This window comes from Macaca fascicularis, chromosome 5 (assembly GCF_037993035.2).
Source record: "Macaca fascicularis isolate 582-1 chromosome 5, T2T-MFA8v1.1".
Taxonomy (NCBI): domain Eukaryota; kingdom Metazoa; phylum Chordata; class Mammalia; order Primates; family Cercopithecidae; genus Macaca; species Macaca fascicularis.
Window position 1 is genome coordinate 59047768 of NC_088379.1, and position 15782 is coordinate 59063549.

The following is a 15782-nucleotide window of genomic DNA, read 5'->3' on the forward strand; positions in this document are numbered from 1 at the left end:
AACACAGGAACAGAAAACCAAACACTGCATGTTCTCACTCATAAGTGGGAGTTGAACAATGAGAACACATGGACCCGGGGAGGGGAACATCAGACACCAGGGCCTGTCGAGGGGCCAGGGGCAAGGGGAGGGAGAACATTAGGAGAAATACCTAATGCATGCAGGGCTTAAAACCTAGATGACGGGTTGATAGGTGCAGCAAACCACCATGGCACATGTATACCTATGTAATAAACCTGCATGTTCTGCTCATGTATCCCAGAACTTAAAGTAAAATAAAATAAAATAAAATAAAATAAAGAACGTGAAAGGAAAGACACAATTCTATTGAATACTTCACAGTGTACGCAATACGGTATAAACATAACTCTCATATTCACCAGAAAACTAAATAAAATGTGTCACTTGTTTTATTGTGATTTAGCTTCATTGTGGTAGTCTGGAACAAAACCCACAATATATTTGACATATGCCTAGTTGTGTGTGTGTGTGTTTGTGGGTGTAGACAGAGAGACAAAGGGAGAGAGAGAGCTTTATTACAAGGAATTTGTTCACATAATTATGGAGGCTGAGGAGTATCACAATCCATCGTTTGCAAGCTGGAAACCCAGGAAAACCATTGTTGTAGCTCCAATCTGAGTCTGCAGGCCCGAGAACTAGCAGAATCAATGGTATAGGTTCCAGTGCAATGTCTCAGCTCAAAAACAGTCAGGGAGAAAGAGGGGTTTCTTCCTTACCCCACTTTTTATTCTATTCATGCCTCCAACAGATTAGGGATTGGAGGAGGCTCACCCATACAGTCTCCTTTACCCAGTCTATTGATTCCAATGTTAATCTCATCCGGAAATACCCTCATAGGCGCACTCAGAATAACGTTGAACCAAATTTGGGCACCCTGTGTCCCAGTCAAATTGACATGTAAAATTAGCCATCACACAGATTAAGGGGGAGACTTCTTGAGAAAAATTTTGAGGATGATTTTGAAAGAGAAGAAAATTGTTTAAAGAAAAGTAATGAGGATGCAATATGCCCAGATAACAAACCTGCATGCGTACCCCTGAATCTAAAATAAAACTTGATTTTTTTTTTAAGTGGCAAGGAATTATGTCTGCCCTGAATGTCTTCCCAGAAGTCCTTCCTGCTTGTGGTTAGGCAAACTCCTCCCTTGTGATGTCCTCTGTAATCCTGATCACAGATACATGTCTACTCGCTGCCCTCTGCCTCTTTTCTACCTTATTTATACCTTTCTTTATGGACAAAGTGCACCATTTCAGTATTATGTCTTTACATGACTCTCTACTCCCCTTCAACTGTGAATGTTTTAGGCAGGCTTTGTGTGTGGCACACAGTGAGTAGTTTGTGTGCCACAGAAGTGATTGCCAACAAGTCTAGAGCAGAGGTTGCCGGATAGATCTATCAATCTAGGATAGAGTTAAGGAATGGGGTCCTGGGTCACTCAGTCTAATTTAAATGCCCAGGATATGAGTAAGATTGTCGGGGTTCAAATCAGGGCTTGAGTTAATACATAAAACAGAATGCCTGACTACTATGTAGTAAAAATTCAAAAAATTTTAGTGACTCTAATCATTCTTGTTATTATTACTATCATTCTGTTTGTCAGATCTTATGAAAACCTTTGATTTACTTTTCTGTTCTTTCATTACACTGCCTTTCTGAGAGCAGAGGCTAGTCTTATTTAATACAAGATGCCCAGAACCTTTCAATATACTGGCACATAGTGGATGCCTTCCTCTGACTGTTGAGTAATTTAATTGAATGTATCCAGGTGTGAAGGAGGTACCATGGGATGAGAGGTCAGAGGCCTCTTTTGGACCGTTTGCTCCAGATGTGTATTTTGCTAGAAGAGTTTGGGCAGAGGAAGCAGAGCTCGGTTGGGTGTGTTATAACATGTCTGGCAAGATAAACTGAGGGTACAACTGGATCACATTTGGGAGAAATTTTTCAGCAGTAGTACTCATAGTACTTTTATTATTCCTTGTCTCTTGGCATACAGTTTGAAGTTAATTGACCTTCACACACAAAATCCTAGTAAAGAATTCAACTCATTTTTGAACAGAAGGTGATAAAAGTAATACTGTGCATCAGGAAAGTAAGAGAATTAATGAAGTAATTAACCTTAGTCAGCATGTTATATGTCCCTGGCCCAAGGAACAGATAACAAAACAAGGAAAAGTGCCTGAGCCAAGAACTTAGTTTATGATCAGCAGAAAAAAAAGAGATACTTGAAAACCATGCTAAAAGGGCACTGATAGAGAAAAAGCCTTATGGGATTAGTACTCAGCAACCGTTCCCATTGAAAGGAAGTGGTTTGAAATTTGAGCTAATGACAACCAGAGCATTGCAAGGGCAGTTCTGGTAGAAAAACCATGCCCCAACCCCCAACTTCAAACCCAACAATTCTTTTTTTTTCTTCTCTTCTTCTTTTTTTTTCCTCTCTCTGGTTTTTCTGCTTGTTCCAGCTTGAATATTTTATCTAGCATACAATATTGGAAGCTCTGTGGAGTCATCCTCTTATGCGTGATCACCCTTCCCTGGCTTCTACACCTCTGCTGGCATGAGTCAAGAGACACTCGCTGAAGTTATTGTAATTCAGGAAATATCCAGAAATCTGGGTGGTCCAGATATGACCCTCCTTCGACTTCCATGTTCCCATCAATGAACAGGAAGACAGTACCGCTGGGCTCTGTGTGTTCCTAGCTAGATCCCTGACCTTTCTCTACCTGTCTCTTTCTGCCTTACCTCTGTTATCTTCCTTAAGAGCATCCTCAGTAGTCTTGGGTTCATTTGAACCACGTAGGCAGAATATTTGACCTGGAAGAGCTTTGACTTTCTAAACTTTCTGCTGTTATTAGGTAGTATGGGAATCAGCATATCCAATAGACATCTTTCAGGCATTCCTATGACTATTCAACAATACAGATTGAGTATCTATGATCCATATGGCCTATTTTGCACAGAACATAGTGCTGGGTATATGAGTAAGTTCTCTGCTCACATGTTGCCTACAATGTAGTCAAGAGAGATAGGCATGGAAACAAATGAAATCAATACAGTGACTTTATTGCTGAGCTAGAAATCGCTTCAGGATATACCAGGGGCACAGAGCAGGGAGAAATACCTTCTACAAGGAATTGGAAGGTTAAGAAAAGCTTCTCAAGTGAGGTGACATTCTGAAAACTGGGAGTTGTTTACCAGCTGAAAAGGAGAGCGCAGGCATTCAGGTCAGCAGGAGATGTTTGGCTGCATGGCTGGGAAACTTCAAGTAGCTCAAATAGTTCAGTGTGTTTTGAGAGTGCACTGTGTGTGAGTCACCACTAGAGATCGGGGTAAGGGATGGGCAGGGGCTGGATCATTAGATGTAGCTGGCTAAGAAGTCTGGACTTAATTTGGCAGTGGGGAGATACTGAAGGGTATTCAGCAGAATGGCAACATGTTCATTAACTTGTTTATTCATTGCTTTATAGGATAAATGTATATTAAATATGTTACATGCCCAGGATTCTTCTAAGCATTAAGGATACATCAATAAACAAACAGATAACAATCTCTGCCCCTGTGGAGCTTACTTTTTACTGGGGATGGGGGATATATGTTATCAACAAGTAAATTATATAGCACATCAAAAGGCCATATGTGCTATGGAAAAATATAGAGCAGGTTAAGAGGTATCAGCACTACTGGGGTAGAGGAAGAGTTGCAGTTCTAAACAGGGCAGCCAAAGATTGGAAAGAGATAAAGGAGTAAATGATGGAAATTGTAGGGGAGAGGGGAGAAGATGTCACAGGAAGAGGGAACTGCTGGTCCAAAGAATCTACAGTAGGAACAGACTTGGCATGTGTGGAGTATCCTGAAGAGGCTTGAGAGGCTGAGTTAAGTAAACTGTAAGAAGTGGAGGTGGAGGTGATGTCAGGAAAGTAAGGGAAAAAAGGTCATGGACTGTTCAGAGCCTTGGAGACCACTGTAAGGACTTTAACATGTACTTGTGATGACATGAAGAGTTAAGAGAAAGAGGGAAAGAGAGCACAGAGGAGTGACATAATCCAACTTGAAATTCAAAAGGATCACTTGGCCACCGGGTTAACAGACCAATTTGGAGTCTGTTGTAATAATCCAGGGCAGGTGATGATGGTGGCTTGGACAAGAATGGTAGCAGCAGAAGAGATGGGAAATGGTGGATTCTGGATGCATCCAGATTTTCACTGTAGAATGTTCAGCCTTGGAGAAGCATAGAAGATAAAATTTCATATGGGGTTAATATTTATTGAGTGCTTACTATGTGCCAGATACTAGTCTAACCAGTTTCTATGTAGTCACTCATTTATTTTTCATAGCGATTTATAATAAAGAAGGTGCCATTATTATTCTCTACTTTACATACAAAGGAAATGAAGCAGAGAAATAATATTGGAGTCAGGAAAATCAGCTAGCAGACTATTCCATGAATGAGATGATAAGGGTCTGAGTTATTGCAATAGCATTGGAAATGAAGCGGGAAGTCAGGCTGTGAAGGGGTCGGGGCGGGGGACATCATCTTTTCCATCTTTAGTTATTTCTTTCTTCCTGAGCAGGACATTTCATAAGCCCCTATTAAGATGGTGCAGACAGCTTGAATCTCTTCCCCGGACAGAAGGGCTTTTGGAAACATTTTTCTGAAAAGTCATGAGAGATATTTATTGTTGGCAGAGCTATCATTTTGATTCATAAGGGAAAGTATTTTAGCTGTTAATAAAGGAGATAGTTGAAAATAACTGCAGTGTAAATAATACCCTTAAACTGAGAGAAATGATGGAAGTATAAAAATTGAGAGAGTTGAGGGAAGTTTTTTTAATAATAAATGATTTAATTTCTTTACGACACTATCTTCTGCTAAGTAAATTTCTAAAGAAGGGCATAATTTTTTTCTTATCCCTGAGATGTTAGGCAATGACAATTTGCAAGTCTGGATTGACTTGAAGGGTTTTATTAATGAAGTTGTCAGCCTAAGGTAGGAGAAGATTATAGTGTGCTACATTATATATTGGGTTTGGTCACAAAAGACCTTGATTCTGGTTCTAATACTGAGATTTTGGTTATAAAACTTATTTATGTCTTATTTATAAAGCAAAAGCCAAAGACAGCAATAGAGATGAATGCTTCCCAAGGCTTATTGAGGATGAAGAAGATGTGAAATGAATGAAAGGTACATAATGAAAAATTAAAAACTCAAATTATAAATATTTGAAGGTAGAGAATTAAGGTTATTTAGTCACTCGTGTATATTCTGCTGAATTTACCATTTTGACAAGGGATATAGCAGTTAGAAGTTATTTAGAAAAAAGGGATATAGCAGTTAGAAGTTACTGAGATCTATAAATGCCATTTGTCATCACAGCTGGAAGTCTCTCTCAATAACAGCTTTTCAGTGTAGACTACATTTAAAATCTCATCCTTCATCTTCCTAGGGCATTGATTGAAGTTATTATAGAAAGAATCCTTCCTTTAGATTCCTTTGTTCATGGCAATATTTACTCTGCTTAAATGCAGTCTTGTGTTCTTATTATGGTTTCAAATCTCCATGTTGTGCCCTCAGTCATACATTTAAAAATATATTCTAGATGGCTTAAAGATGTTGATATGGACTGCATCAAAATTTAATGTGATCTAACTCACATTTAAGTGCTTTAATAATTGATATTAGCCTGTAATTGTTGATAGGTTACAGAATGCAGAAATTGTTAAATTGTGTCCTTTATGAGACCAATAGACCACAATTTGTAATAAAAACACTTTAGAATTTATTTTATATTCCTTTAGGAGCAGATGAGCATATGAATATTACAGAATATTACAGACGATAATCATAAGTGCTAGTTTTAAAAAAAGTTGCAGTTAGAAAATAGTTTAGAACATAGGAAATTATCAGCCATTAGTATGTTAATGAATTTGAAAAATTATTATTATTTCCCTTTATTTTTAAAATTTGTGTAAGTTTAAGGTGTTCAAGTGCAATTTTGTCACATGGTTATCTGGTGTATACTGGTGAAGTCTGGGCTTTTAGTATGTCTGTCACCTGAATAATGTACATTACACCCATTAAGTAATTTCTCATCATTCATTCCCCCAGTCCCCAAAATTATTTTTTCAATGGCTGGTTCATGGGATATTTAAGCAGAAATAATTTATTAATGACCATTTGGTCAGTTTAAAACTATGTTGAAGGAAGAAATCTTGACATGCATTAGCATTTTAGGACTGAAAAGGCTGTTTGAGGTCCTGTAGTCTTGGAGCATCCTAATGTCAATTTAGGAGGGAGATGAAATTATTTGAATTTCCTTTACAACACACAGCATGTGCACTTCCAGTGCCAGGGAATTTACTATTTCCCAAGGGAGTCTATTCTTTCATTAAAATTTTAGACAACTTTCTTATATTGAATCCAAACTCATCTGCCTCTAAGCGCTAGGTCCTTGTTATAACCACTGGGACTCAGCAGTTACAAATATAATTCATTTTCCATGTGACAACTCTTCAAATATTTGAAGACATCTGTCATGCAAGCCACTTTCCCCCGCTCCTTGCCCCTGTCCTCTCTGCTTAAGGCTAAACAACCCAGAAAGAGCTGTTACTTGTGAAACAGAGGCAAGAATCCACCCGAGTCTGGTTAAGTTTAGCAACCTATCATTTATAAGATACATGTTCTTCCCTTTTGGGATCACTAAAAATATATTTCCTTATCTTCAGTCTTTTGGAACTGATTTCACATAGATTACTAAGAGCTTCTCACCAGCACCCCCTTCCCCAAGTGTCTTTGGAATATATCCACAGGAACAAAAAATACTTGAATTCATTAAGGGAGCTGAGAACAATTTTAAAATCTCTACATGCATCGTGATGTTTCATACCACTTCAGGTGGTTTTTTCCTGCCCCTTTTTTTCTCCTTGGTAGAAAAAATAAAATCACAATACAGGTGAAAAGTTAAAAAATGTATGTGATTCACATATGTTGTGCCATTGGCATAAAACAGTAGCGTTAGGCCTTTTTTGGATTTTTTCATTATGAACATAATTAGGACAACCTTTCTCTGGTCCTGAATCATTTTCACACACCTCAGCCCCTTTCGATGCTATTTTTAGAGGTCTGTGACAGCCTGTAACTGAAATTGTTAATAATTACATAATTGGAATCATGTTTTCTCGAGCATTTTTAACTCTTGAAACATTCATTCACCTCTTTTAGCTTTGTGTGCCCTATTAATTTAACATGCCTGTTTTTCCCTGATATGCTTTTGAAAATCTGCCTTTTTTCAACTGAAGCTGCAGAGTGGACTCCAGCTTTACCCTATGTGGCCATCACTAATTCTAGGATTGTATAGTCATTTTTGTTCTATGATTTATTTCACCTTCACTGTACAACCAGTTCCTCTTGTGAGTTAGAATTACATCCACAGCAGTAATTGTCCCATCTCTTCCCTATATTTTGAAGAGATATGATTTTTCAGGAAGGAAAGTGAATAATTCATTAGATATACTGTTGTTCCCAAATGCGGCTTCCAGTGGGTCGTCAGAAGACTGACCTCACCCCACGCTATTATTTGAGGTCTTCAAAGCCAGAGTCAGTGATTTACTACTAGGTCATTGGATTTGAAGTGTGTGTTCAGGGTTCAGAACTTGCACATATGTAGCACATATAGCAAAGCTCTACCACATTTTACCCACGTAATCTTGGGCGAGTTATTCGACTTCTGTTTTAGTTTTCTCAATGGTGAAATGAGGATAACAATAGTATATAATTCACAATATACGTGGTGAACATTTAAAAAAGTTAATGTACATAATGTGCTTAGAACAGTGCCTGGTACACAGTAAGTGTTCATTGTTGTTATTATTCTAGCAGAGGAATAAGGCACTCACATACTCTTAACTGAAAGAATTCCTCCCCTACCTGTTAAAGTGACATTCTATGGAATAGCTAGGTGGGCAGGAGCATCCCGTTTGTTCAGAATAAGTGTGTCTACAGTCTAGTGAAAGATGCTACAGGCAGAGGGCCCTCATATATGATGTTTTCATTTGAGTAATAACAGAACTTCCTAACATAAAGCCTAGTACAAGGTAGGTACTCAGTATATATTTGATGAGCTGGAATAGGGGAAAAGTAGAAAAGTTTCTTTCTAACAACTTTGCCATTATATAGGTTAGGAAACTATTTTTTATCTGGCCAATAATTTGCAAGATATTTTCACAACAGTGTTACTTCTGATTTCTATCCCCCACCACTTCTCCCAGCCCAGCTTTTTTTTTTTTGTCTTCACACTGATGCTTTCCACTAGCCTTCATAAGGTCTGCTTTCAGGACCTGAGAGTCTCATACAGCTGTAAATCTCTACAGCTTCTAACAAGACTGCTTCTTTCTTATATACTATTCCAGTGATTGCTATAATTGCTCCAAATCTTGGGATAACTTTGAGGCTATCTTGAGCATCATTATAATAATGAATAGTGAATGTTTGTTATGTAACAGGCACCATGCTACAAGCCTTTAATTTCCCATTTGAATCTACAAGAACCCTATGAGTAGTTCTGCTATAATTTTCAATTTAGAGCTGTGAAAATTTGGGTTTGAAAAACCTAAGTAACTTGCTTAAGGTCACATAGCTGGAAAAGAACAATGCTGAGTTTTGAACCAAGGTTGTGTCCTTACTTAAGATTTAAATTTTAAGACTATACTGTCCTCCTTGTTTAACTTGTTAGCTTACTTTTCTTATGATATTAGCACATATAAAGTAGTATTTTCTAAAAACTCCTCCCAATTATTTTTTTCCTCATGGAATTTATTATAATGCTTATGAATCAATTGTTGGTCACTTACATTACTCTCTAGGGGGTGCTCTGTGCATTCTTTCTTACATCATTCCAAAGGAGGAATGCTAACATGAGTCAAGGTTGTAATGGAATCCTCAGAGATCCACAGTTGGGCCATTGTGCTAAGGAGAGGAGCGAATAGGGCAATGTTCAGAGGAGCAAATAGGGAAATGTTTTCTTCATAGTACTGTGTATTTGCTTGGAGAAGGCTCTGAGGCATTACAGAACCAGAATATGATATGGGATAAATGAGGCAGACAGGATAGGCTAGCTTTGCCCTATGTCTAGAGAATGTGGCTCTCTTGTCCCTGGGCTTTGTCTTCTTACCTCCTCTCAAAACCTGATAAAATCCAGAGAACAGGATCAGGATGTGACCTGGAGGAAAGGCACCAGGGGCAGGTATGCCATTTTTTAGTGTCACTCTGCTTGGCTCATTGTAGGTTCTCCAGGAAAATTTGCCAAATAGAATAATGAAATGATGAACTAATTGTTCTGACAGTTCAGGTGAACAGGAGTTTAGAGATACTCAGTGTTTTACTTCTGTGTCTATGTGTTCAAAGTACTCTTCTTTTTCTTGATAATGAATCTAGAAGCTGGGATGGGTAATAAACTTTCTATTTTTTTATAGGTTTTTCAGAAATTTTGGTTCTTAACGGAAGAAGAATCAGTCATTGAGATTATTCTTGGTAGGTTCTCTAGATTTCAGTTGTCTTGATTTAGAATATCCCAAGCACAGACGCCTCTAGTTTTGTAGAGTCCTACCCTTTTTGTTGTAGTCTGTAAAGTTGGTCTAAGATTTCCAAGAAGGTTAAATATTTTTCTATCATGATTGCAGTGGTAGGATGCCATATCACCAATGTAGACCTCCTGCACTCAGGCTCAGGTGAGCAAGCAAAACATATCATGGGCCTGGAGGATTCCATTGTCACAATGTTTGTCACCCCCTTCCAGAATGCAGAACTGGTTATTGCACGTATGTGGTTACCTATAATACCTCCCCTACAATTTTATTTGACCTGCGCAGCTTAACATCTCAAAAGAGAAACCTGGCATTGTGTTAGAAAATTCTACAGTTCTAAATCACAGGATTTGAGAGTGAGACCAAGTTATATCATGTACTCTCTATCTGTCCTTAAGCAAGTAATTTAACTTACTTTAGCCTTAGTTTTTTATCTTTAAGATGGGAGAAATAACATTTCACAGGGTTATGATGAAAATTAGATAAGAAAATACAGAAATAGATGTTTTGTATATTATTTCCACAGAGGTGCTTTGTGAAATTGTTTAGTAGAAGATATAAGCAGGCCGGGCGCGGTGGCTCAAGCCTGTAATCCCAGCACTTTGGGAGGCCGAGATGGGTGGATCACGAGGTCAGGAAATCGAGACCATCCTGGCTAACACGTTGAAACCCCGATCCGGCCACTGCACTTCAGCCTGGGCGACAGAGCCAGACTCCGTCTCAAAAAAAAAAAAAAAAAAAAAAAAAAAAAGAAGATATAAGCACAATTGCAATGCTAATCAGATTTTGCCTTCACAAATATGAGGCAGAGAAGAAAGGCAGGGTTTGTTTTCTTGAGGTTCACTTCTACCCAGGTCCTCAGACCAGTGTTATATCATCGAGATTTGTATTTCTAATGAAATTCTACAGATCTTTCTGCAAGAATAGACGAACAGAAAGAAATACTATAATGAAGGCCAAAGTAGACAACACAATGGAGGGTAAGCAAAAATTGTCTCACTTTTTCCTCCTTTGCCTTTTGCTGTGATTTTTTTCCCCTTCTTCCTACTCAGTACATTTGCCTATAGTAAGCAGACCCAGCTTTGAGTTTGATATCCCAGCCTGTAGTCTTTAATGATACTTTATGCAGCAGTCAGAAATTTCCTGTCATGTCTCACTAAGTGACTGCCTATCTCTTACACTAAATTAGTTCATCTTCTATTTAAAGGATGTTAATGTCTTAATGAGTTAGCTCTCTTGGATAACAACTTTACATTTCTTATGAGCTTCTCTAGGAAATGTACTCAAGGGAGAAAAGAATTTTAGTGAGAATTTTAGCAAACCAAAGAAGGGGATTTGAGCATATATTTTGGGCCAGAGCTTGTGTTGCTCTTGAAATAACATAACTGAGGCATCAGCCAGCAATACCAAGAGTGGCAGCCCAGACTAGAGCATGTCAAGGAGTTTATAATTTTGAGTGCCAAATGCCATACTTTGTCTAATATAAAATACTATTTTTTATGATGTATCATTACATTATGAATGCTAAGGAAACAATTTTTTAATGACAAAATTAAACAATGACCAATACTTTCTTATTACTTGGAATTTTAATTTTATCCTAATTGAAAGAAATGTTTTAGATTAATACATAGATTATTATATATTGGTATTATGTGTGCATAAAAGGAAATAAATAGGCAAATATTAAATACCAAGTCTTACTTTTCCTAACCACTTTTAACTTTGAATTATTGCTATTTTTGTTATTTCACACAATTTTTTTAATGCTTTTAAAGGCAATGGTGATATACCATTACTTAAAAGGATGTTCCATTTTGGTCTGCAGGATTGTCTTCTAAGCCTTTGAGAGTATGCTTAAGCAATAACAACTTTATTGTAACTGCTGCCTGACAACATGGAGAGATGCATACTGCTGTTAATGATGGTAAAGCATCAAAAAGTGTGCATCTTAGAATGAATAAATTCTAAGTTAGTTATGATTGTTGGGGCTAACACATTTTCAATATGTATTTTTTTCAATGCATGAAGCTAAAATGAAAAATAATTATAACACTTCACACTTGTTTACAACTTTACAGCCTCCAAAGCCTTTCCCTACACATTATCTGATTCAAATTTCAGCCTAGAACCAACACGAGCAGCAGCATCATTATCTCTGATAGTAGATGACATTTTTAAAGCCATGTCAATGATATTATTTTGCAAATATGTTTTCACACACTTCTTTTCATTTCATTTACTAGTTGTGGCAGACTGCGGTGTCCACCAAAATCCATTCTCCCTTTTTTCCTGGTACAACTAGACTGTATTTTCCAGCTTCCCTGAAAAGTGGTGGCTGTGTGACTGCGTTCTAGTCAATGGAATGTGAACATACAAGGTATGCACTACTTTAAGGCCTGGCCCATACAATTATTCAGTACATGCTGTCTCCTCCATTTAAACAATGGAGACATTTTACTGGGAGACAAATGTGAAGATGGTATAGCTCCATCACTCTAGGTCTTTAGATGACTCTGTAGTTCCTGTTATCCCCACCCTAAGCAGATACGTAAAAAAGTAATAAACATTGTTCTTTAAACCACTGAATTCTGAAATTTATATGTAATCATATCTTAGATTACTTTTTTTAACTAAATTTTTTACAACTTTTATTTTAGGTTCAGGAGTACATATGCAGGTTTGTCATAGAGGTAAATTGCATGTCATGGGGGTTTAGAGTACAGATTATTTATCACCCAGGTAGTAAGCATAATTCCCAATATGTAGTTTTTTGATCCTCACCCTCCTCCCACCTTCCACCCTCAATTAGGCCCTGGTGTCTATTGTTCTCTTCTTTGTGTCCATGTGTACTCAATGTTTAGCTCCCACTTATAAGTGACAACATGCAGGATTTGGTTTTCTGTTTCTGTGTTAGTTTGCTTAGGTTAATGACTTCCAGCTCCATCATGTTGCTGCAAAGGACATAATCTCATTCTTTATTATGGCTGTGTGGTATTCGATGCTGTATATGTACCACATTTTCTTTATCCAGTCTACCATTGACGGGCATTTTCTTTATCCAGTCTACCATTGATGGGCATACCACTGATAGGCATTGATGTCTTTGCTATAGTGAGTAGTGCTGCAATGAACATACATGTGCATGTGTCTTTATGGTAGAATGATTTATATTCTTCTGGGTATACACCCGGTAATGGGATTGCTGGGTTGAGTGGTAGTTCTCTTTTAAGTTCTTTGAGAAACCTCCAAGCTGCTTTCCACAATGACTGAACTAATTTACATTCCCACCAGCAGAATATGTGTTCCCTTTTCTCCACAACCTTGCCAGCATCTGTTATTTTTTGACCTTTTAATAATAGCAATTATGACTGGTATAAGATGGTATCTCATTGTGGTTTTGATTTGCATTTCTCTAATTACTAGTGACATTGAGCATCTTTTTATATGCTTGTTGGCTGCTTGTAAGTCTTCTCTTGAAAAGTGTCTGTTCATGTCCTTTGCCCACTTTTTAATGGGTTGTTGGTTTTTTGCTTGTTAATTTGTTTAAGCTCCTTATAGATTCTATACATTAGACATTTGTCGAATGCATAGTTTGCAAATATTTTCTCCCATTCGGTAGGTTGTCTATTTACTCTGTTGGTAGTTTCTTTTGTTGTGCAGAAGCTCTTTAGTTTAATTAGGTCCAATTTGTCAATTTGTGTTTTTGTTGTCATAAAATCTTTACCAGAGCCTATGTCCTGTCTTATCATAGATCCAGTTGCATGTTTTCCTCCAATGTAACCTGTATTCCATACACGATGCAATGAAGAGCAAAGGAAAAATAACTTGTGCTCTATTAAAATGTGCATTCAGCAGGTGGTAACAGAGATACAAGTTGTTTTGTATTATAGAGCAAATATAAAATAATTCAATTAATTCACAACAATATAAATGAATGATTGAATAAATAAATATAAGAGAAGAGAAAAATCTGCAAAAAATGCCAAATAATTTATGTTGATACTCCTCCCTCAGAAAGGTAGAGCATAACTCTCCATCAGTAAGTATGGGCTGGACTTAGTGATTTCCCTCCAGAATACGGTATGGCGAGTGGGAGGAGGTAAAGAATAACCTGCTATGGAGAAACTTGACAAAGTGAACTTGACCAGGTGGCCAAGGTTAATATCAAGAATAGTTATCATGTTGACATTATTCACCCTTCATAAAATCAGTAGAAATGATACTTTATAATTGTGGTCTTCTTCCCCCAAACCGGAAAAACCTAACCATGAGAAAAACATCAGAAAAGACATAATTGTAGAACATACCATAACATACCTGATGACTACTCTTCAGAACTTTCAAAGCCAGCAAAAACAAAGTCTGAAAAACTGTCACAGCCAGACGGATCCTTAGGACAAATGACAACTAAAGGTAATGTAGTATCCAAGATGGGACACTGGAATAGAAAAAAAAAATTAGACAAAAACTAAAGAAAATGTAAGTAAAATATGGACTTTAGTTAATAGCAATGCACTAATGTTTGTTCCTTAGTTTCAACAAATGAACCATACTAAGGTAAGCTATTAACAATAGGAGAAACTACATGCAAGATGTACAGAAACTCTCTGTAATATTTTTGAATTTTTCTTTAAATCTAAATGTTTTAAACATAAAAAGCTTTATTAAAAAGAAAAAGTGGCAGAGCTAAACCTGTCTAATTCCCAAACCCAAACTCTATGTTTTGAACTGAATGTTTGTATTCCCTCAAAATTCATACATCGAAGCCCTAACCCCCAGGGTGACTTGGGGATAGGATTTTTAGGAGGTAATTAAAGTTAAATGAGATTATAATAATGGAGTCCTAACCTTATAGGATTGGTGACCTCATAAGAAGAGAAAGAGCGAGATCTTCCTATCTCTTTTCATGTGCACATGATGAAAAAAGGCCATGTGAGCTCACAGTGAGAAGGTGGCCATCCGCAAGCCAGGAAAAGAGCCCTCACCAGGACTGAATCACCTGATCTCATACTTCCCAGCTTCCAGAACTGTGAGAAAATAAATTTTTGTTGTTTATGCCACCCAGTCTATGGCATTTTGTTATGATAGCTTGAGCCTTACTGCCTTTAGACCTTGATTCTAGGAGTTACTTTGAAAGTTGGACCAATCACTTGACTATACAGATGTCTATTTCCTCTCATTTTAAGATGAGAATTATAATACAGCCTGCCTATCTCAGCAGCTACTTTAAATTCATATGGTTAATATATGGGAAAGTATTGTACAAATGTAGATAATTAATTCTTATTAAATTAAATAGATACTAGTTTTTCTTACCTCCCAAAAGCCTAAACATAGTAAATTTAGAGAGTAATGCTGGTTTTATTTTCTATGGTTTAAACTTCTTTACATTTGTGGATCATACTCCTTTGATCTCAAAACTAACTAGTTATTAGGTGGTAATCCTGGGGACAAAATTATTAAAAGTATCTTATAGAGATTACTAGGGACAATAATAAGAACTTTCAATATACCTTAAAGACAAAGGACAGTAACTTCAGAATATTTTGTAAGCATGATATCATATTTTCTGCTAAGTCATTTCTGAAGCATTTACATTAGCTTTAGCATTTTAAAAATACTGTATTTATGGACAAATGGCAGGTATATATTATAGGGCTAAAGAAATACTTCTGAAAAATTTACACTATGAGAAATATAAAAGTAATTTAAATGTATCATTAAAGGAAGACATGTAGTTATCTCTGAAAAAATCTTAGATTCCGAGGATTGTTAGATTAAAGATATAACTGAATTGTTTGGGGGAGTCATAAGGACGACTAAATTATTTTGAGGTTAATAATATGTATATTGATGTCACCTTAAAACAAAGGAAGGGTGAGAAATGAAGATGACACAAAGGTAGATTTCAGCTTTTTTTTTTTTTAAGTCCTTTAAGATATCATTCTGCATCTATGAAAGATTTTTTGAAGAATTATTTTAAAGTCAACCTCCCTCTGTTCTCCAGGTTTGCTGCTTCTCATTTCTTACTCTTTGCTGTCACCATTTCCCCTTACCAAGAAGTTGGGGGAAAGAGGGAGAATGACCACGTAAAGCCTTGTTAGTTTGCTGTAAACTCATTAAACATTCATTATTTAGCTGGGCACGGTGGCTCATGCCTGTAATCCCAGCACTTTGGGAGG